The 24,126-nt window shown below is 51.7% G+C and overlaps 1 long non-coding RNA gene across 1 annotated transcript; it reads left to right on the top strand.

The window, feature by feature from the left end:
* Positions 1-1,520: 1,520 nt before the first annotated feature.
* LOC109251220 (uncharacterized) lies at positions 1,521-9,892 on the top strand. The gene is made up of 3 exons (XR_008419180.1): positions 1,521-1,874; positions 8,696-8,986; positions 9,830-9,892. It is a non-coding gene; the product is annotated as an uncharacterized LOC109251220 (long non-coding RNA).
* The last annotated feature ends 14,234 nt before the right edge of the window (positions 9,893-24,126 follow it).

The following is a 24,126-nucleotide window of genomic DNA, read 5'->3' as shown; positions in this document are numbered from 1 at the left end:
AATTTGAAGACTCCAAGCTAGGCATGCACCAGAAACTCAACAGATGTTTGTGGAAGCTAAAACGTTTCTCATCCGTCTGCCTTGGCCCCATCTGTAACACTCACCCCTTCCTCCCTCTTGCAGTTTCCTGAGGGATCACCCCCCACCATCACGAGGCCAGTGGCTATAGCATAGGGAGGCTTGGCTGCTGTGGCTTGGGTAGAAGAATCTGCTTGGATTGCTCACCTAATTTCAGTTTTTTGTCAATAATATGGAAATATTAGTAGCCCTCTTTCCATTGCAAGTAAAAGAAACCCAAGCTCAAACGTTACTTAAGCAGAAGGAAAAATGTGAGGATTCAAGTTACTAAAACATCCAGAGTGAGGACTTCAGGCACAGTCGGATTAAGGGGCACAAGCCTGGTGTTCAAGGCTCATTCTCTGGGCCACACTAGCCTCTGAGTTGGTTTTGTGTGGATGGGCTCCTTCTTCTGTGCCTGTGTTTGAATCTGCACTCCCCTAACACAGATCCTGAGACAGATATTTGAGTGAAAATCTTTTATTTGGGAGTTTTGGGAGGTAGGAAGTGAGACAGGGAAGGGAAACACTCAGCATAGTACATTGCTAAGCAAATTGCCCCTACGGGCACCTGGAGGTTAGGCCCACTGAGGAAGCCAGGGAGACTGTTCAGCACGTGCCCCAGGGTTGTTCTGCCTGAGGGGCGAGGGAGCTGGGCTGTTTGCCCACCATTGCGCATCCGGCCATCCAGTTAACTCCTGGCACCTGGTGAGCTCACTCCCCAGCCGGGGAAAGCTCTGAGGCACGGACCCGTAGGAAGCAATGCCTGGGGTTTGCTCTGTTTGCACCAACCGATTCTTGTTCCGGCCTCCGAGCCAATCACTCTGGCTAGCACTGATTGGCCGAGAGGGTCACGTGCCCCGGCCTCCGCGGAATCTGCTCAACGTCCTGTTAGGTCACGTGCTCACCCCAGAACTTGGCACACGCGGACTCGTCCTGTATCGCGTGTTCGCCAGGCCTCCTGCTGGTCCGCCCCAAACTATTAGACGAGGGGAGGAAAAGGGGGTGTTATAACCAGGGAAAAAGGGACCGGTAGCTGAGTAGGGGGAGACCACAGACCTCACCCCCAGAGACCCATTGGGTCGTTTGAGAATCAAGGACAGCCAGCTGCGGAGTGTGGAGGGCAAGGCTCGGCACCTGACGGGCACCTGGGGCTCGTCTCAGCCAGCGACCCCCACGCCCCCACGGGATCCACGGATGTGCCGCCCTAAGCCTGCCGCTTCGGTTCTCCCTTTTCGGGGCTTTCTTTTTTCTTCCGCTAGATTTTTGCATTTTTCTAAAGTCTCGGACTTTGTTTTTTTATATATATACAGAAAAGAAAATGGGGAAAAAATTTTCTTTAGGCTGCAAGTCGGAGCTCCCAGTGCCTGCTGCCTTCCCCGACCCTCGCATCAGCTTTGCGAGAGTGTGCTCGCTCCCCAGATGGCAGAGGCAGCCATCGGGTCGGGGGCCAGGCCTCGGCAGCGGCAGGCGACGGTGATGAGGGGGGGCAGCCGGCCCCATTAAGTCAGCACAACCCGCCCGGGCGTGGGCGAGCAGAGTCCTCGGACTTGGCCCTCGTCAAGGGAACCGTGCAAGCAGCCGGCTAAATTCTACAGCCTCGTGGCTCAAACACGGGCTCATCACAGGCTCTCCTAAGGTCTAGCTGGGGCTTCCTGGCATTATGCTTTCATCCGGGACACGCTTATTGAGTACTTGCTACCTGCCAGGCACCGTCCTAGGCACGGGGGACACAGCAGTGAACGGAGAAGCCCAAACCCCTGGCTTGGTGGAGCGTACATTCTGGCAGGGATAACTAATTGTAAAGGTAACGATTAGGTGAGTTGGATGGTGTGTTAGGAGATAGTAAATGCTATTTAAAACTAGATGAAGGTAATAGGGACCTGGAGAATGGGAGCGGGGTGGGGGTGGGGTCTTAAGGGGGTGGGCCAGAGTGGACCTCCTTGAAAAGGTGAAGTGCCATCAGAGATTTGAAGGAGAAGGGAAACGAGCCGCTGGATGTCCCAGAGACCAGGGTCCACCAGTGAGGACAGCCAGCGCAAAGGGCCTGGGGTCACGCATGCCTCGTGTGTTCCAGCAGCAAGGAGACCAGTCGCAGATGGGGCTTAGGTAAAGAGGACAGAGGTTGGAAGTGGGGTCCTGCCCGCCCTTGTAAGAACTTCCCTCTGTGAGGTGAGCCTTCAGAGGGTTTGGACAGAAAAGGGAGGGGAAGAGGCAGGGCCCCACCTGGTGCTTTCCTTCTGGCTGCCTGCTGAGATTCGATTGCAGGGACAGAGGTGGACTCGGGAAATGCAAATGCAGCCGAGGAGGACGGCTGGGAACTGGGTGGGAGCAGAGCAGGGTGGATTCTGGATACCTTTGGAAGGACAGATTAGGCAGGGGGTGTGAACAAGGAAAGGAAGTCAGGCAGGTCTCCAGGGATGGGGCCTGAGTGTGGAGTGGCTGGAACGGCTGTTAACCTAGGCGGAGACGTCCTTCAGCAGGGCTCGGGGTGGTGCAGGGAGGTGTTGGGAATTCAGTTTGGGGCTGGAAAATTTCAGACACCCAAGTGAAAATGTCAAAAAGGCGATTGTGCGTGTGGGTCTGCAGGTGTCAGAGGGATGCGTTCGGGGGTCATTGAGGGAGTGCAGCGGAGGGAGAGGTCCAAAGCCCAAGCCCTGGGGCCTGGTTAGGACTTAGGGAGTGATAGAGAAACCTGCCTGCAGGGTAGGAAGACAGTCCAGGAAGCCAGGGGGAGAGATTCTCCCAGGGGCTTGGACTGAGCTCACAGAGCTCCAGCGGCGTCTGGAGGGGCCGAGGTTTGAGTTTTCGAGAGGAAGGGAGCCCAGGAAGGTCGTGCCGCACAGCGGAGCAGGCAGATGGGCCACTGGAGCAGGGGGTGGGGTGGGGAGAGCTTTCTCGGCTGCAGCAATGCCGGCACCTCCCTGCGTCTACACCGCGGGAGTAGAAAGAAAGGGCGCATTCCTGATGCAAGTCGTGCCTTCGCCGCTCACATCCCCGGGGGCTTTTACCAAATTCAGAAGGAATCCAGGCGGCCCACAAGCTACCAACGGCCACCCCCAGACAGATGTCACCACTTTCCCGCCCGTGACTCCTTCAGGCTGATGCAGGGCCTGGCAACCCGTTCCTGCCCCCTCCCTCCCCCTCCCTGGCTGAATAAGTTAGGCACTATTCTAAGTTCAAACTAAATAAAGCAGTTTAGAGTGACTAATTCTTTGTGAAATGTATGCTCCCCAACGTCTTTGCTGCTACCAATGCCGGGCACCATTTATCACCCTGATTTCAGCTGTGTGGATTCTGGAAGGAGCTCCCAGGCTGAGGTGGCCTCGTTTCCAGCAGCAGGGCAACCGCACCTGAGTCCCCCACCCCTTCGTCTTCCTCCCCACCGGGGGCAGGGCTGCAGGAGCGACTCTGGGGTCTGCAGTGAATAGGGGCGGGTTTGTAAGAGATGCCATCTCCCATGTGGCCATTCGCAAGGCCGCCTCAGGACTTCACAGTTGGAGAGGATGGAAGGAAGGTGCTGGGCTAGGCTGGGCCAGAGACCGTTTCTTAGAGAAGATGTGACACAAGCAGGACCCCGAGGGCCAGGGGCTTCGGAAAGGTGACCGGAAGCTCTGGGGGCACCTGCTGAAGGGCTTGGAGTGAGCAAACACGTGGAGGAGGGTCTAGAAGAACATGAGTGGAGCATGCAGGAGAGGGAAGGCCCTTCCTCCCCCAGGCCCCATCCTTGCCTGTTCAAACCTGCCCCTGATCCTCAGGCAGAGCCCTCTCTCCCCGCTCTGGACTCCCAGCCCCTCAACCTTCCCTGACCCCAGCCCAGTGGGGTCATCTGTGTCCAGACTGGCCTTCCCCTAGACTGGACACTCCTTGCTGTGTTGAAGTCTAGGAGGAGGGGCATCCGAGAGAGAGAGAGGGAGCAGCCAGTGCAAAGGCCCTGAGGTCCAGCATGCCTCCATGTGCGCAAACAGCAAGGAGACCAGTAGCCAGAGAAGTAGCATCCCAGGTCTGATCCATAGGCTGGCGCAGGGTGGGAGCCTTCAGGATGACAGGTGAATGAATGGAGGGAGGAGAGGATAGAGAGATACGCGCGTGTCTGGTGGACAGCCTCCATCCGGGTTTTACCGCAGTTATGTTATGCTCTGGTCCTGAAACGTGCCTGTTTCGGTGTGCCATGAACGTGGGGGTGGTTGCGGAGTCCCGTCTTCGTCTTGCTGGGACCATGCAAAGCCGTCGGGAGCTGGATATCAGGACCCCGATGATGAACCCAGGCTGGTGGCACCTGTCTGCCTGGAACACAGGCACCCCTCCTGCCCATTGTGGGAGCCTCACTCTTCTGTGTAAGATGGGGGGCTGGCTGAGGTGTCTGGAGTGGAGACAGGAAGAGAGGCCTCGGACAACCTAGCTCTTGTAAACAGCGCTGTGGGCTGGAGTGGGTTTCCTTCTAGATGCAACTGGGGATGGCAGGAACCTCCCTGGAGACCCCAGAAAATTCTGAGTCACCTTAGGGAAGGCACTAGAAGCAGGGACAGGGGCCTGGGAGCCCTGAAATCCTCGGCATCTGGCTCCGAGTTGGAGCAAAAAGCCGAGCGTGGACCCTCCTCCATCCTGTCGGAGGAGTGAGGGCTGCAGGTGTGGACCCTGGAGGCTTCCACTCAACTGATGTTTGGTGCTGCTTTTTTTTTCCTCCAGAAGGAGTCAAGTCCAGGGGCCAACTCAGAGGGGAGGCCTTGACTCCTGAGGGATCATCTTAGTAAACAAACATGTATGTACTAGATACACCCCACGGGTCTGTTTGTTACTTCTCATAACCTTGGAAGCAGCAACCCATTTCCATCTTAAAAGTGGGAAAGAGGCCCAGAGAGATTGTGGGACTAGCCAAAGGTCACAGAGCACATGAGTGACTGAGTTGGGATCCAAACCAAGATTTATCTGGCTCCCAGGGGACTCTACCGACCCACTGCTTGATATCAGTCTGAATCCTGGTCTCAAGGAATGGAGGTTTTGAGGTTGGAGAAAGCATTCGATTTTCACCTTGAAGGAATGATTCTCCCATCCCCAGAGTTCAAAGGGGCCTCGGTTATTCTTTCTACTGTCAGATTTCCCAGAAAATCAAAGGCACTAAATTTATTGTGTTTAACACGACTTCTCAAGCATCCCAATAATGGCTCTGATTTATAGCCAACGCGTTGTTTTAACCACATTACAAATGATAAAAATCAGTCCTGCAAATACACCTCAAGAGAAACCGTATTAAAGGAAGAAAAGAAGCGGTGAGATTAGATGTTGCATTAAAAGATAGAGTGATGGATTAAGGCCCAAAGTGTAAATTTAGTGAGACTCGCCAGAAAAAGTTGGAGGGGCAGTAAATCCAAAGTGACAATCTCTGTGCGGTGTACCAATATTTGTCACTTTTATTATAGTTTGTTCAGAAGTTGTAGATGGGTCATTATTATTTTTTTTTTAAAAAAGCACAACAAAGTTCAATAAAGCTTAGAAATGAAAGCTGCTTTTGCTTCAGATACAACCTAAAACCTCAAATCCAACCCACTGTGTCTGATCACAGAGTATTACATAATGGAAGTTTCTTCCTGTGATGTCCAGAAACCATTCCAAACCCAGAAAATGTGGGGAAGGCTCTTGGAGGATCCCAGGTCATACCCGGAAGGCAGGGAAAGACAGTGCCCACATCTAGAAAGTGGCAGAACCCCACCCCCACCCACGCCCTCATTAACGGCAATAACAATGACAATATCAGAGGGTCTGACGTTTCTCCCTGTCACTCACTCAAGGGGCTTCTGAGAGCCATCTCTTTGTCCTTTCTGGTCCAAGCTGACCCATCCATCAACCAAAGTGGGTATGATCAGTCCTTGTAGCACCAGGTGGCTTTGTAGGCACCTCTGTTCTAGCCGCTCCCTCTGCCTGTTGTGACTCCTTTCACCTACTTGGCTTCTTTCCCTACCTCCTCCTTTTTAGAAACCCCCACTGTCTCGGGGCACCTGGGTGGCTCGGTGGGATAAGCGTCCGACTCTTGGTTTCGGCTCAGGTCATGATCGCGTGGGTGGTGGGTTCAAGCCCCACGTTGGGCTCTGTGCTCATGGTGTAGAGCCCGATCGGGCTTCTCTCTCTCTGCCCCTCCCCACTTGCGCTGTCTCTGTCTCTCTCAAAATAACATAAATAAACTTTAAAAAAAGAAACCCCACTGTCTCAACGAGGTCTACTCTGAGCACTGTCTTTTAAATGCCCTGTTTATTGAGGCGTGATCTGCAGGCATAGAGCTTAAGTGTGTAATTCAATGAGTTTTGACAAATACATCCAGGTAAACACCACCCAAGCCTAGATATGGAACAATGACCATCATCCTTCTTTAAAACTTCAAATTGTTTCCCCTTCTCCATCCCCCGCTGCTTGATATTTTTCTTTTCCCATGATACTCATCACCTTCTAATTCACTTACTGATTTTTATGTGTATTTATTTACTTATCCATTCTATGTTTTACCCATTTACAGTATTACTGCGTATGGTCTTTTTCACCAAAATAATGTAAGCACCACAAGGGCGGAAATGGTTCTCTCTCTTGTTCACAGATCCCAAGAGCCTAGAATAGGGCCTGGGACATAGTAGGTGCTCAGTAAATATATTTGGAATGAATGAGTGAATCCCCACTTCATAGATGAGGACAGTGAGTAAATTGCTGAAGAGAACACCATGAGTTGGTAAAGGAGTAAGAAAGTGAACTCAGGTGGTCTGGCTCCAGGGTACCATGGGTGGTCAGTGTCTCATGATGCCTCTCAAGGATGAGAAGATCCACCAGGTTAGGCTCACCCAATAGTCCACCCAATAGGCCCAATAGTCCTGCCTTTCCCAAGGCTTCCAGTCACCATCTTGCTTCAGCCTGCACTCATGAGTCTCCTGTTCTTTGTCACCAGCTCATCAGGCAAAACAGAACATCCACTGATGGTAGAGACTGGCCTGTGTGCACTCGTGCTCTGGACTGTGAGCTCATCAACTGTGGGGGCCATGTTTGGGTCACACTGAGGTCCATGTGCCCACATAGTGACCTCCCAAGGTATAGACCAAAAATGCCTGTTGAAAATAGGTGGATAGATAAATGGATGGGTAGATGGATGGATAGATGGATGGGTGGATGGATGGACAATTGAATAAGTAACGACATAAATACATAACTGTACTTCCCAGAAAATCTTCTGGAATCACAGAGTATATCACCAAGGATGGAGACATATTAAGACAGTGAAGGTTAGGTGGAGACAGACTTGAAAAGCAGCTGGCATTTGTTTTGGGGAGATCTGCTGCCCAGATACCAAGGCCCTCATTCCACCCAAAGGCTGATTTGCTTGGATGGAGTGAAGTGAAAATACAGAAGCAATTGGATAGGACAAATGCACACTACAGTGTGGACAACCTCCAGACCTCATGGCTTTCCCACTCAATTTAAAGATGGGTTTATAATCTGGAGGAATCTCAAGCATGATTAGGAAAAGGATTATTTGGGGATAAGAGACAACCTCCTAGTCCCAGCCCCAATGCCTTACTCATACATGTCATGTAGGTAGCTTCCCACTCTGCCTTCTATTTTAGGGGAACTCTGATCACCTCCAAATCCTTCCCCCGAGCCCTGTCCTCCCAGTAGACTCAGAGGAAACTGTTTCCCCTAAGGGTGTAACTTTGAGTATGTTTCTGTTCCCCAGAATTCAAGCTTCTGTCAGTTCTGTCGAAAGAGGTTCTTTGTTGTCATATTATTAAAGAACTCTAGAATTGCTCTACCAAAGTTTCCCCCAAAGAGCCTGAGACCCAGACCTGCTTATCAGATGTTATTAGGACCTAGCAGAATCCTGTGGACATGGGAGGGGAGAGGAGACAGACTTGGAGATCTAGCCAAAAAGCCATTCCTTCTCTTTCTTTCCTTCCCCTATAGATTGGCACATGGCCAGTGTGAGGACAGTCACGTGGGGGTTCCCCCATGGACCATACCCCCAGCATTCACACTTTTGTATGGTTTTCTCCCACTCTGGGCTTGGCCATGTGACCTGCTATTGCCAACGGGATGTAAGGGAGCTTGACACAAGCAGAGTCCTGAAAGGGCACATGCAGATTAGGGCTTGTGATCTTGGAAGATTCCCTCTTAAAACTCTAACACCCTGCTGGGGAGACCATGCTGGGGTGAGAGATGTGCTCAGCCAACCCTCAGCTGTTCCAGCCATCCCAGCCGAGGTGCCAGGCATATGGGTGAAGCCATCTGGAGATTCTCAACCCCAACTGAGCCCCCAAGTGACCACAGCTACACAAGGAACACCAGATGAGACCAGCAGAAGAAACTTCCAGCTGAGCCCAGTCCAGTTAACAGAATAAATACATGGTTGTCGTTTTAAGCCATCAGCTTGTAGAGTGGTTTGTTATACAGTGTGGTGGATTAAAATATGTCCATAAGTTTTTTGTTACTCCCCCCCCCCCACCACCAAAAAGAGCCTAATTCTCCTCTGCTTGTGTGTGGACTAGACTTGGTGACTCACTTCTAATGAATAGCATTAGGAAGTTCTTGTGTGTGACTTCCAAAACTAGGTGATTAAAGGCATTGCTGCTTCCTTCCCCGCCCCCTTCTCCCCCTCTGTCTCTCAGACAACTGACTTTGAGGAAAGCTAGCCACCGTGTCATGAAGACACTCAAGCAGCTCTAGGGAGTGATCCACACGTGAGGAACTGAGGCCTCCTGCCAACGGCCATGTTGAGTGCGCCATCTTGGAAGCAGATCCTCCAGTCCCAGTTGAGCTTTCAGAAGACGGCAGACCCCACCAACATCTTGACTGCAACCCACAAGAGACCCTGAGCCAAAACCATTCATCTAAGCCACTCCCGGATTCCCGACTCTTGGAAATCGAGTGAGATAATAAATGTTCATTATGTTGAGCTGGTAAGTTTTGGGGTGATTTGTTATGCAGCAGTAGATAATTAACACACCCAGCAAGAGATAACTGAAATAGCTGGTGTGCTCTGGTACCATGCCAGAGGATGTCAACGTTCTAGACTGTGACATGGCATATGGCCTCTCCTCCAAGCTTCCTGAGTGTTGCTTGTCCTGGCTACTCCCCTGGAGCCCCCAAACCTTCTCTTGATTTCCCAGTTATAAGGGGGTCATCTCTGGCCTGGCAGGGGTCCTACAGAACCCTGGAGCCTGCTCTGGCATATGGCCATGTCTATCCACAAACACCAAAGCCCAATTCATGGTGATGTCAACTATTTTGATGCCCCCTCACTCACTCATTCTAGGGGTTAGCAGAGAGTTGTCATGGCTGTCTTCATCATGGCTGTCTTCACAAGGGAGACCTGTGGTGTCTCCCTCCCTATCCTGCCTCTCAGAGGGAACAGCCGACAGGGTGGTTTGGGGGAGGATGTTTTCCCAGGACGTCTCCCTAAGGAACAGGGTCTCTTGTGCAAGAACCAGAAGGCTGTTTGATTCCCAACTCTTCTGGAGCCCCTTACCCTGCCTAATACAAGCAAAAAACATCTTGCAGACAAATGCATGTACATCTCTCTGCTTTCCATCCCTCCCTTTGATGGATTTTCCTATCAGTAGAGGGATGCCATCAGAGCATCACAGAATGAAGCTCTTATGTAAATCTGCCCCTTAGGACTCCCCCTCCCATAATCAGGCATTTTCATACATTGCTGGTAAGCGTACAAAATGGTACAACCCTCCCATGGAGGGAAATCTGATCATAGCTAACAAAACTTCATGCATTTTCCCCCAACCCAGCAATCCCAGTTTCTGGAATCGACCCTGAAGATACACTTCCAATGATACTACACAGATATACTGGTAAGTGATGACAGCATTATCCGTAATAAACACTCATACATCTGAGAGTGGCTGAAAAGCCTGTGGTACATTCGCATAATGGATACTATGCACTTGTTGAAAAAAATGAAGATCTCTATATCTTGATATGGAGTGGTTTCCAGGATACACTGCTAAGTGGAAAAAGCAAAGTATAAAAAGTATTTACTGTGTGGTTGTTGTTTGTATAAGAAAGAAAGGAAATATATATATATATATATCGGCTAATTTAATATATATATCTATTAATCAGCTCTATATATTTACTAATATCGGCTAATTTTTGCAAACAGAAACATCAGACAGTAACCTCAAAATTAATGAAATTGGCTACCCCAAGGGGGCTGGGGGTACTTCTCTGACTATACCTTTTTTATACAGTTTTCACTTTGGTATCCAAAATGAACTCAACAAGGTTGGAGGGAAATGCCCCCAAATGATTAAGAACATAAAAACAACAACAACAACAACAACTACAACAACAACAACAAACCAACAAAAAATGAACCATACTATATATGAAACTGATGACATAACCATATATAGAACTTTTTACAAAAAATAGTTAATCCAGGAGCACCTGGGTGACTCAGTTGGTCAAGCATCCGACCCTTGATTTTGGTTCGGGTCATGATCTCACGGTTCTTGGGATCGAGACTTGCATTGGGCTCTGCACTGAGTGTGGAGACTGCTTGAGATTCTCTCTCTCTCTCTCTCTCTCTCTCCCTCCCTCTGCTCCTCTCCCCCACTCATGTTCTCTCTCTCTCTCTCAAAATTAAAAAAATTTAAAAAAATAAATAAAAATAGTTGACCCAAAGTTAAAATAATTTTTTTAATGTTTATTTATTTTTGAGAGAGGGAGAGAGAGAGACAGGGCATGAGTAGATGAGGGACAGAGAGAGAGGAAGACCCAGAACCCGAAGCAGGCTCCAGGCTCTGAGCTGTCAGCACAGAGCCCAACGTGAGGCTTGAACCCACAAACCTCGTGATCACGACCTGAGCCAAAGTCAGATGCTTAACCGACTGAGCCACCCAGGCGCTCCTCATCCAAAGTTTTTTTTAAATCTCCTCAAGCTTTCTTAGTTGGCAAGTCTCAGCCACAATAGGCGTTCAATAAATGCTTTCTGAAGTGAGTGAGTGGATGGGTGGATGGATAGGTCAAGGACAAAGGCAGGGAGCTGGGTGTTTTATTTTCCCCTTAGCCCAGATGTCTCTGGGCCGGTCACAATTTATGTAATGTAAGGTCTTCGTATTGCAAAAATGAGCCGCAGGCTGTTTCCATGGCCCTCTATGACATCCCATGCTCCCCAACACGATTCTGAAATCCCACTCTTGCTGGCTTCCTCCCGTTCCTGGTCCTGCCCACCCCCCACTTCCTTACCAATCTCCCAGGGGAGATGCTTCTTCATAAAACAATTGCTATTTCATTTGTTTGCTGGGACTGCCATAACCAAGAACCACAACTTAGGCAGCTTAACAGAAACGTATTGTCTCTAGGTCCTGGAGGCCTGGGGGGTCCAAGATCAAGGTGTTGGCAAGGTTGGCCCCTTCTTTGGGATCTCCTTGGTTTGTAGATGGCTGTCTTCTTCCTGTCTCACATTGTCCTCCCTCTGTATGCATCTCTGTGTCCAAATTTCCCCTTTTATAAGGATGCCGGTCGTATTGGATTAGAGCCCACCCTGATGATATCATCTTAACTTGATCATCTGCAAACAGCCTATTTCCAAATAAGGTCACAATCACAGGTACTGGAGGTTAGGACTTAAACCTTCTGGAAGGATACAATTTAACTCATAACACTTGCAGATGACCTTGACCTGGACAAAGGCATTGCTGGTAACCAGCAGGACTACTATACGGATTAATTATTAATACATATAAAACATCAACAACAGTGGGGGGGGACATAGCAAGTACATGACTGTTTATGACGATGACAATGATGATGATTACATACTGAGACATGGCCTCCACTCTCACTCATACTCTAAGGGCTCACCAGTGAGCAGATGACACCCCAGTGAGCCACCTGCCAGTCATTTTCTGTCCTACCCTCAATGACTGGCCGCTTGACAGGTTCACCGGGCCCATGGCCCAAAGTGACAGGTCTGGTTCTGTGTGTTCAGGCTCAGAGGAAGCCCAAACCACTTATAGAAAAATGTGAATCCGAGAAGGAAAACTAATACCGGAGGGACCAGGGCTATCTCACATTCCCAATGCCAGTAGCCTTGACACTCTGTTGTAGATGTGATCAGAAAAGTTTCAGCTCTCCAGAGTCTCCCCTAATGTTCATAACTGTACACAGGATTTAGCGTCAAGAAGATGCCCAAAGAGCAGGCGGGTTTGTGCTGCGTTGGCAGACATCAGGGTCCTAAGGATCAGAAAGGCCGGCACTGCCCACCGGCCCACGCGGCCGGGAGGTCTGCCTAGGACAGCCTAGGAGGAGGGCTGGGGAGGAGAGGCCCCTTTCTGGCCCCCGTATCACACAGACTTGCGGCCACCTTTGCAGGGAACTCAGGCTGGTGTCTGTCCGGCTCTGCCCCGGGGTGTTGCCCTGGCTCCACAGTTCCCTCAGGGTTGGAGAGCCTAGACGGCCCCTCCTCTTTCCCCTCATCAAATACTAAGCAATTATGTCAAAAGGATGCTGAAACAGGAGGCCGCCCTGGCAGGGCTGGGAGGTGGGGGGTGGGGGGGGGTGGGGGTGGGAGGCGGGGCCGCAGCTCTTGGCTTAGTTCAAGGCACAGGGTCCCATGTGCTGCCAGATGACAGAATGCATTTGTGCATGAAAAGAGAAGCCTCAGAACAAAAGACAGAGAACAACACATGCCCCGCTCTTGGCCTTGGTGATGCTTGACATTTCTGGGAAATGAATTTAGCGCAAAAACCAACAATTCAAAACCTTGTGCCAAGTAGCTGATGCGAATAGAACCAGTGGGGGAAGGAATAACGTGAAGATGAAGCAGGTCCCAAAATAGCTGTCGTTTGCTGCTGCGTCCACACGGGCAGAGGGAGGCAGGCTGTCAAGGGAGCTGTGTATGAAAGCAGGAAAAGAGGTGGGAGTGAGGGCCCGGCTATTGAGGGAAAGAGTGTACGTGTATGGGTGGTGGGGCTTGGCGGGGGGTGGGGGGGGGCGGATATTCTGCTTTATTCAGATTCTCGGTCTATAAACTCCCATCAAACCGTCCAAACCCAAATTCCAATTCCCCCGAGGGTCTGGCCGCTTACCGAGCCGTGGCCGTCGTGTCCCAAGGCCCTTCCTACTCAACATGTCCCAGAAGGACTTATTCTCTCATTGCCCGCCCCCAACACACCCCAAACTCGCTCCTCCCCACCACCCCCCATCTCAGGGCGAAGGGGGGTTGTCTTCCCCTCGCCTTCCCCCATCCAAACTGCCTCTGTATCTTCCATGTAGAGACGGCCTTGGGCCGTGTGAATGGGTACAGGCTTGAGAGCCAGACTGCCAGCGTTCTGAGTTCAAATCCCACTCTCCCACTTGCTAGCTACGTGACCTTGAGCAAGTTTGTTTCAGGGTCCCCTTCCGTAAAATGGTAATGACAACAGTACCTGTTTTCTATGGCAGGTAGGAGATCTCAATGACTTAGAACTTGTAACAGGACAGAGCTGTCTACATTAAATACTCAAGAATGTTGACTCTTATTATCTCTGTCATTAGTATATCCTTGCTCTCAGATATGCCCCATTTCCCTGTCCCCACCGTCCCTTCCTGAAATCTTCTCTGCCCTCTCAATCTTCTTCCAACCTCCCCCTGCCACTGGGGCATCCAGGGTAATGGTCAGCCAGGAGGGCTGGCTCCTGGGCAGGGCCAACGCTATTCCTCATCTCAGAGGTTGAAGGGACAGCCCTGTCCCTCCCCTTAAGACCACTCCCGTCCTTCCTGGCCCCTAGATACTCTTACCTTGGAGGCTGTAGTGTGTTGAATAGCATGTTCTCCAAAATTCACATCCACGCAGAACCTCAGATCTTGTGATCTTATTTGAAAATAGGGTCTTTGCAGATGTCATTGAGCTCATTTGAGGTCATGCTAGATTAGGGTGGGTCCTGAATCCGATGGCTGGTGTCCTTATAAGAAGAGGACACGACACAGAAAAAAGTACACACAGAGAAGGCGGCCGTGCAAAGACACAGACAGAGACCAATCAGAGTGAAGCAGCCAACACACACATGCCAAGGATGGAGGGAAACCACCAGAAGCTGGAAGAGGCAAGGGGGGAGACCCCCTAGAGACTGTTGGGAGCGTGGCCCTCCCAACACCTTGATTTTGGAACACCGACCTCCGGAAGTGTGGGAAAATACATTTCTATTGTTTTACGCCATCTGGTTTGTGGTAACTGGTTACGGTGGCCTCAGGAAACAGCACCTACGTGTCCCCATGCTCCTCATTCAGTACCCCTGACAAGCAGCCACCTGGGAGTCAACCTGCGTCCCTGCTGACCAGCAGCCAGGATGTGACATTTTGTAGGTGTATTTTATTTTATTTATTTTATTTTATTTTATTTTATTTTATTTTATTTTATTTTATTTTATTTTATTTTATTTTATTTTATTTTATAGAAAGAGAGAACTAGCACGAGGGAGAGGGGCAGAGGCGGGGGGAGAGAGAGAATCTCAAGCAGGCTCCATGCTTAGCATGGAGCCCGACACCGGCTCAATCCCACGACCCTGGGATCGTGACCTGAGCTGAAGTCGGACACTCAACTGACTGAGCACCCAGGCGCCTCTATTTTTTTTTTTTTTTTGACGTTTTGTAGATGTTTAATTAAATTGGTATTGATTCGGATTTTGCAATTTCTTTTCCATATTGCACAGCCAGCGATAGCTTTTCCCTGTTTCAAATGTTTTCTTAGTCTGAAAAGCCTCAGCACAAAGGCCCTGTGCTTACATGACCTGGCAGGTGGAGCACCCCCACCCTGATGCCTCCTTTCCGGACTTGGAGATGCCCCCGGGGACAATGTGAACCCTGCCCAGCCGCCACTCGCTGCCTGCCCTTGGTCAGAGAAAGCGGGCCCACTCCTGCACGGCCAGGGACCGGCCTCAACGCCTCTCCCGTCGGGGCTATGGAGGGGGCAGGCGTCCACTCTCTCCCCATTCCCTGGGGCTCCTCCAGTTGGACCCCTACAGAGCCAGGCAGAGGTTTGGCCGAGGGGCAGTGGGCGCCGGTGGGCGGAGACCCTCCCTAACATTCCTGGCCTCCTCCAAGCCTCTGAACTGTCTTAGAGATCAAGACTTTACGAGAGAAAAGGTCAATGCCTGACCTTGGGGAGAGCCCCCCTTTGCCCTGCCCCTCCTTCGTGGATTGCACCCCTGCCCTTTGCTTCCCGTGGCTCCCTCTCTGCCGGTCTCCCGTGTGCCTGTCCCCCACCTGGAAGGCGCCTTCCGCCTTTTGTGCCACCCAACGCTGACTGTGTCCACGAGATTCTTGGGAGGCCTCGAGCCACATCCCGCCCTGAGCCTCGGTCTCTTCCTGTGATGAAGCAGGAGCACAGAGTGCGGGTGAGCATGAGAGAGGGTGCCTGTCTCTCGCATCACTGGGCGGCCAGGTGATGCCTCAGGACAGAGTGTGACACACGTGCAGCCAAGCTGAAGGCAGTAAGTACCACCCAGGGAAGAGACCAGTGCACGACGGAGACCACGGAGAACACACACACACACACACACACACACACACACACACACACAACACCGAGCTCAGGTGGTCAGGTGGGGCGGGGTTTACTCTCAGCGAGGTTGGAGAGGACAGATGCACAAGCGCCAGCCCCTTGCCGTGCCTCAGTCCCCCATGGGCTGCCCGCACCCCACTTCCTGCTGCAGTGGAAGGGCCCCAACCCATCCCGTGTAGGGTCTGAAATACAGACAGCCGCGGGCACGCCCGAGGGCCACTGACCCGCACGCTCGAGCAGAACGAAGGAACACACACTGGGTCTGAAATACGTAAAGGTCCCCCCATGCGAGGCAATCATCCCTTCCCAGCCTGCGCGGGCTCCCTACCTCCTGAGAAAGAAGGGTTCCAGGCCAGGGTCCATCCCTATGTGACCAAGCAGGGACCAAATGGCTGCCTTTCCCAACACAGCTCGTTAAGTGGCACCCGTTATTTTACCTCCAGGCTTTCTCCCCTTTCCCTCCGGGGGCCATACCTCCACTCACCGTTATTTCACAGGCTGTGAATCCCTGACCCGCCCCATCCACCCATACTCTAAGGGGGTGGGGTATCCTGCAGAGCAGATCACAGCTCCCACCCATCTCGGGACACTTAACCCTCTCGTGTTTGCAGGGTACCCACCTACAATGTGGAGCCCCACGCCACATTCGTGGGCCGTGGACCTCCTCTTCGAACAGCGGCTGCCCCTCCCCTCACAACCTGTGCCATTTTACGGGATCGTTACCTTGTGGAAATGGAGACAAGTGGCAGCTACATCCCCGGTCTCTATGGCTCCGTCCATATCACGAAGCTCCAAGATCTTAATGTCCCCGTGGTGCAACTTTTAACTTCTTCTTAACTAAGAATTAGCTCAGAGGTAATTGCTTAAATCGCACCGATGAAAATCAATATGGGGTAAATTAAACGAAAAGCAAAATTTATCCTGAACGTGTTCCTTGTCGCCTTTGAATAATGTGATGACAAAGCAACTATTTTACCTCCCAGGCTTGAAGTCTTTGTTCTTGGACATCTCGAACGGAGATGTAATTATAGGGCCCATTTATCAAAAAGATTAAGGAAATCGGGGAATGGGAATTGGTTTGCAACAGTTGTGCGGAAATTAGATCAACGTGACTCTCGGGTCTGCGTTTTTCATGCCGTGTCCGGAAAGTTTCTCCAATTGCACCATTTTCTGGCTTCCCTCCCGGCCCCACAAATCAACAATCACACACAAGGTTGATCCAGAAGGAGTGTCGGAGCCGAGCGCAGGAGGCCAAAGAAAGGCCCTGCGTCCCATCCTAACATGGAAGCCTGGGCCTCTCCACACTGGCGGGAGAAAGACTTGTTTTTCTCAACCCTCGTTGCCAAGGATACGGCATCCAATCCTCCGGATCTGAATGAAAGAGCCTGGTTTCCGGGGTTTTTTGTGCATTTCATAATTTAGAATGCGTTTGGCTTTCATTTGCAACCCGGCCTGCCAGCCCATCTCCCCACAGCTCCGCAAAGCTAACCCGTAATGAACATGAATAAATCAAACCTTCTCCGCTCCAGCTGCCTCCTCGGGAGGAATTTGGGGTGTTGGGAGGATCAGAGGATTCTCCTGGTTGGGGGTTCTTGAGACCCACCCTGGGAGCGGCACCCAGGGAACTTGTACAAAATGCACACTATTGATCTCTGCTCACAGGGAGAGGCCCGGGTGGGTTTTGCAGAAGTTCCCTGATTGTTGTGGCACACACTTTGCTCAAGAACCTGGAGTCCACGCCCTCCCTTCTGGTGAGGCCACTGAGGCCCCAGGAGGGGAAGAAAGGTCTCCAGGAACAGCCCCGAAGGTCATTAGCAGCAGCCCCGGCAGTGCCACAGAGATGGGAGCAGAGGCCCCTCTCCTGGCTCTGCTACTTGCCACCCGTGTGACCTTGGGCAAGTTACTGGATGACTCTGTGGTCAACTTCCTTGGCTATAAAATGGGGAGAGTAACATACTGTCCTCTTGCTGGGTTACAGGCGATAATACACATATACGCCGGCATGTAGTGTCCAGTGTTAACTTTTACCATGTGTGTTTGTTGGTTCTGCATCATAATGAAGAAAGTGGGGCCTTGGAGATGCCTCCCTGCCTCAGCTGGCCATTCCAGATGTTTCCAGGGACGGTCATTTCCTGGTCCAACCCTGGCCTGGCCTGCCCTCTGGGGAGCACTGAGCCATGCCAGGTACCCTAAGGGCCCTGGGCACTCAGGCCTCCCCACCTCCTGGTTTCTGGGCACATCTCCAGGCTCCTTCTTTGGCTGTGTCATCTTTGCACCCAGAGCCCCGCTCTATACCTCTCTGAAAACTCTGGAAAATTGTTCCCCATTTCGAAGCTGTATTCGTTTCCTGTAGCTTCTGTAACAAAGTGTCGCAAACTGGGGGGCGAGCGGGCTTATAAAAGCGGAACTGCATCCTCTCACAGGTCTAGAGACTAGAAGTCCAAAGTCAAGGTACCAGCAGGGTTGGTTCCTTCTGGCAGCTCTGAGGGAGAATACATTCCAGGCCTCTGGCTTCCGGAGGTTGCTGGCAATCCTTGGTATTCCTTGAAGGAGCATCACTTCAGGTCCTGGCTCTTTTCCGCCACATGCCTGTGTCTTCTCTTGTTTCTTGTAAGGACACTTGTCATTGCATTTAGGGCTCACTCTGTTAATCCAGGATGCTCTCATCTCGAGATCCTTCACTTAGTTACATCTGCAAAGATCCCTTTTCTAAAGAAGGGCGGTTAAAACTTAGGTATATCTTTTGGGGGCCACAATTCACTCCACAATTTCTGCATTTCCTTGATTCTAAGATTCTGTTTCCTCCCATATTTTAATGTTCCTGAAATCTGCATGTATCTCACGACCAATGATCATCTCTGATGCAGTATTTTGCCCCCTGCCCCAAGCTGTTATTAAATCAGTGGTGGTTGTATCTTCTTATCTACAATGACTTGATGAGGAGAAGGTAGGTAGTTCAAGGCTCTGGTCAAAGGAACCCACGGGGCTTCCAGGCTGGTGACTCTTCTTACTGGAGGCTAGCCCTGTCCCCTCTCCCTCTGCCACCTGCTAGCAAACATAGGGCACCCAGGTTGAGTCTCAGAGGGCTCCGGACCAGACCTCTCCTTTGGCGAGGCCAGCCTAGCTTTCTCACCACCACTGGAGGGCTGTGGTTCTGTGACCTACACCCCGCAACTGCAGCTCTCCAGGCCCAGAGAGGAGAGGATCAGCCTCTCCTTTGTTCATATCCAACCTTTCTCACCCCCCGGGGCTCATTCCTGATCCTTTGAATGTCAGCTATAAATGTTACCTCTTCAAAGAGGACCACTCCGTCCCAGGCAGTGCCCCTTCCCTCGCCCCTTTTCATCCCACCCAGCATACACACACAGCTAATCCCTCTTGATCATGACAGTGGTAATCATTTTGTTACTTTTTTGCTTTATTTTGATCAGTCTTCCCCCCTAGACTCTCTAGCTCCATGATGGCAGTGCCCAAAACCCACTCATTCACTCCAATTTTCACATTTCCAACTGGCCACCCAAACCACCTGGCAAGTGAGTGAAGGAACAAATGAACACGTGAATGAAGAATGAATGAATGAATGAGTGGGTGAATGACTTCAATCCACAAAACACCCCCAGGAGAGATTTTTACTGCCCAAGACACTGAGCTCAGCGAGTTACGTCCGATGCAGGGAACACACAGGCAATAAGTGAGGCTCCAAAGTCCTTTATTAGCAACAGACAAGTGTCATTAGATACAGTTTGCTGTCAAGTCAGAGCTGGCCCCTGGTGCACAGAGGGTCCCCATCAGGAGCAGCTCAGGCTGGGCGCCCTGGCACTCAGCCCTGCTCCTCAGGGTCCAGCCTGGGGATCCTACAAAGGGAGGGGTAAGACCCCCAGCGTGAGAGTCTCCTCGCAGACCTCCCCCTGCAGGGAGGTGGACTGACCCAGGACCCCCAGTGCTGTGCTCTGGGACATGCTGCTCCCAGCTGGTGACTGAGGACTCCAGGCCTCCCCAACAGCCTTGCCAAGATCCTACGATGCTCCACCCCACAGCCCCTCCCTCATTCTTGCCTTCCCTCAGTGTTCACCCTACATCGTGGGCTTAGGGGACCCCAGTTTTTCCCACAAGTGTTTCTCCTAATAAAATTTTAACACGGGTCTTAGCACCCAATCTCGGGGGTGCAGAGGGAATCCTATCTGCTTGTGAGGGGACCTGTAGGGATGAAACTCCAAAACAGTCACTGTCCTGGGCAGTGGGGGCAAAGAAGGGGGTCCCCAGCTGGAGCCCCATGAGGCTGCCAATGTGCTGGCAATTGGGTTGGGGGCACGGAAAGGGAGAAGCTTGAACTCGAGCAGTTTCGACTGCAGGCATTCCAACTCAAACCGGCAGAAGCGAAAAATGAAAGGCTCATGTATTAACCGAAAATCCGGGGAGGTCTCCCTCCCGACCAGGAGGGTGCAGGGTTCCGGCCTGCGGGGCGACTTCCCCCGTGCGCGGCTCGTCCAAACGCCAACTCCCGGCTCAGCCAGTCTACGGGAAAGCCCACATGGAACCCTGTTTCTGATTGGCTCAGCTTGGGTCACATGCCCAACGTTGACCAATCACTTTGGCCAGGGAAATCAAGTGTTCTGATTGGCTAGGCCTGGACACGTGTCCGGGGCCTTGGCCCAGGGAGAAAAGCGCTGTTCAGTGTGGGAACGTGAGGAACGTTTACAGCTACTGTAAGAGGGGAGCTGAAGGGTGACCGTCAAGGGCAGCGTGTGCCCCACCTCGGGAAGCTGGCCAGAGAGGAGCCCCGGGGCCCACGGGGGCATCCTTTACTCAAAGTCCGGGCTCACCCAGGAACAGGACCAGAGACATTCCCGTACATCCCAGAACTTTCCGGGGCCTCGTCGGTCTTATCTCCAAGGTCAGTGGGAAAACTGAAAGTGACGAGGATTGGCGTGGGGCAGACTGCTGCGGAGACAGGCTTGGTCTTGAGGAAACGGGACAGGTGTGTGAGGTCAGCTTTAAGAAGGAAAGCAAAGAGGCTGAGCCCAGGGTCTGGGCAGCAAGGGGAGGGAGGGGGTGGCCAGGAGTTTGAGCCAAGAACTCCCAGAGTGCATGCTTTGTGCACAAATGTCCACCGAGAAGATCCTGTGAAGCAAGTAAATAAATAAACAAGGAACAGAGGTCTGGCCAGCCAGGTTAATCTTGATAAATGGGTCTGTACCCTCAGTCCCTTTTCCCCTCGGAATCCACAACCACCTTTGATGCCTTTCACAGCTGGGCCCAGATATTTCCTGGTTTGGGACAATAGGGCATTTGGATTTTTTTAATGGCAGAATCTGGAAGCTAATTAGGCCATTACTCTTCAAAGATTTAATTTGCTTTGATGGGCCCATCTATAATCATATTTCCAAACAGCTTCTATTTAATTACTGCACAAAATGAATGAGGTCCTTGAGCAATTTGTGTCTGATAAACTCACCTCCTGTTTTAGTTCCAGAGACAAAGACAAGGGGGGGGGGAACAGATGGAGGGGGTGGGGGTAGGGGCTGACACCTCATGTGGCCATTGTCTCCCCTCCTCGCGCCCGCCCCCGCCCCACCAGGAGAAGTGTTGTAGGGATCTTGTCTCAGAGCACTGATACCACAGCAGGAAGGACGCCGGTGGGAAAGGTGAGGCCCCACTTCCCTCTGGAAGGGGATCATCAGAGGTCCGGGGATAGAAGTCCCAAGAGGGCAGGGACTTTATCTGGCTTCTTTATATATATAAAGTTCATTTATTTATTTTGAGAGAGACAGTGTGTGTGTGCATGTGTGCATGAGGGGGCGGGGCAGAGAAAGAGGGAGAGAGAATCTCCAGCAGGCTCCGCACCGTCAGCACAGAGCCCAACTCCGTACTCGGTCTCACAAACCGTGAGATCATAATCTGAGCTGAAGTCAGGAGTTGGACGCTCAACCAACTGAGCCACCCAGGTGCCCCATCGTCTGGCTTCTTTACTGCCACAGCCCAGTGCCTGAACAGGGCTGAACAGCAAGAGGTGCTCGTAACTTAGCTCACCGCTAAGTGGGTGCATTGGGTGGACTTGACTGAAGTCTGTGTTCTTACTCCCTAAGGGGTGGGACAAAGGTGTTCACTGCCATGCTGGCCCTCTGCCATCTGATCACCTGATCAGCTAAGGAGTCTGTCATGTAGCCACCAGGGCACCCGTTGTCAAACCACCCAGCCTTCATTCTCCCTTTTTCCGGGGATGGCACCCTCAGTTGGTTATGAGGGACCTCCTTTCTCCCTATCCTCTGTCTTGGTGGGTATTATAAGTCGAGTGGTCTCCCCCTCCCTAAATTGGTATGTTGAAGTCCTAACCCCCAGTACTTGAGCATGTGACCTTATTTGGGAATAGAGTCATTGCAGATGTCATCAGTTAGGGTGAGGTCATACTGGAGTAGCTGGGCCCTTAATCCAAAAAGGCTGGTGTCCCTGTAAAAGGGGGAAAATCGGACAGAGACACACAAACTCAGAGAGGCCACCACATAAAGACTAGAGTGATATTACCACAAGGCAGGAAACCACCAGAAGCTGGGAGGGAGGCCGGGAATGGGCCTCCCCCAGTGCTTGCAGAGGGAAGATGGTCCTGCCGATGCCTTGTATATCAGCCTCCAGAACTATGATACAGTACATTTATGGTGTGTAGGTCACTCAGTTTGTGGTATTCAAAACATTTTTTTCTAAGTTTATTTAGAGAGAGAGAGAGAGAGTGAGTGGGCAGGAGAGGGGCAGAGAGAGAGAATCTCAAGCAGGTCCCACGCTGTCAGCACAGAGCCCGATGCAGGGCTTGGACTCACAGACCACGAGATCATGACCTGAGCTGAGACCGGGAGTCTGATGCTTAACCAACTGAGCCACCCAGGCTCCCCTGTGGTATTTTTTTTAAGTAAGCTCTACATCCAATATGAGACTCGTGCTCTCAACCCTGAGATCAAGAGGCACGTGTTCTAATGACTGAGCCAGCCAGGTGCCCCAGTTTGTCATATTTTTAATGGCAGCCATCATGGACTAATACTGTGGGAGCATCAGTCACAACACCCCTACTTGCTCTGGCCCTGATGCTGATGTGATGCCGCGTCCCTGAAATTCAAATCCCATAGTTATGGTGAGGCCTGCCATATTCCACCCACCAGCTGATTTTCCTGGGGGAACCCCCCTCCGGCTTCCCTTTCAACTCTCAGCTGCCTCAAGCCCCCTAATAGTGAGTGAGGCTTACGGTATTCGGAACGTTTTTCTGTTGCTGGCAATCAGATGTTCCTGACTGATGCCAGAGCTACAGAGCTGCAAGGCAGATCCCCAGGCAGGGAGGGAACATCGGGGTTGCTCAGCATGGAATCACCCGCTCCTTCCTGCCCCAACCACACACATCGCTCAGCTAATCTGTATCATGTGTTTGGTTCAGGGATGCTGCCGTGAATAAGGCAGCAGGAAGAGAGATGATTAAATAAGCAATTATAGTTCATCTGGGTGGGTGTTCTGACAGGGCTCTCTGGGTGCACAGATGAGGGGCACGTAACTCGGGGTGGGTAGGGTGGCTGGTTGCTAATGAGGAGGGAGCAGTGATGCCAGGGGAAGGAGAGAATGGAGCTCGGGTGACCAGCTGTCCTGGTTTGCTGGGACTGTCCCAGTTTAGCATTGAAAGCCCTGAGACCTGGGAAGCCCCATGATATTAGGAAACCTGGAGTATTGGTTCCCCCCAAGATGGGGCACCCAGGGGATTGTGAGTGGCTGGAGCAGAGAATGTAGGACAAAAGACAGAAATTGAGAAGGGACAGGATCGTCAGGAGGCTTGCTGTCCACGGAGGAAGGTACGGATCTTAGCAAAAAGAAAGGGATAATCTAGGGACGCCTTATGCCAGAGCAGGACGTGCCAAGATCTGTGACTTTTCCAAGGGGCTGCTCTGGCTGCTGTGTGAAGAATGGAGTGTGGGGGTTTATGGGGACAGACAGACCACCCTTGCACAGGTGCACTGCGGGCAGGGCCCCGGGTGGCCATGGAGGTGATTCAGGCAGTGATTCTAAGCCTTTTTGGGGAGAGTGGTGGCAACAGACCCACTGTGAGACCCTGATGAGAGTCCTGGATGCTCTTCCCCACGGGATGCACGTGGCTATATGCACTCACGTGCTCTTTCTCTCTCTCACACACACACACACACACACACACACCGTTGCAAATGGTTTTGGGGATTTTACAGATGCCTAAGACCCACCATGGAGCCAAGATTCTGAACCCTCCATTAGAGCTCTGGGTGGTCACATACTGTGTTGGCATTTGCCATTTCTTTGACAATCCTGTGTCACATCTCTCCTTCCAGTACCTGCCTCCCACCCTGAGGGCCAAAGACACTGGACAACCCCCCCCCCCCACACACTCCTCCCCCGCTCAGCAGGAGCAGAGGAAGACCACTAGGCTCATCCATCTGGCTCCTGGTTCTCATCAGCCCCAGGCTATGGGACAGTGCCTTATCTCGGGCTTCTGTCGTGACGGGCCCTCTCCCAGGCTGTCACGGTGGTCTTTGCTTC

This window comes from Panthera pardus, unplaced genomic scaffold, assembly GCF_024362965.1.
Source record: "Panthera pardus isolate Hobbes unplaced genomic scaffold, ASM2436296v1 HiC_scaffold_4, whole genome shotgun sequence".
Taxonomy (NCBI): Eukaryota; Metazoa; Chordata; class Mammalia; order Carnivora; family Felidae; genus Panthera; species Panthera pardus.
This window is presented reverse-complemented; position numbering and strand designations above follow the sequence as displayed.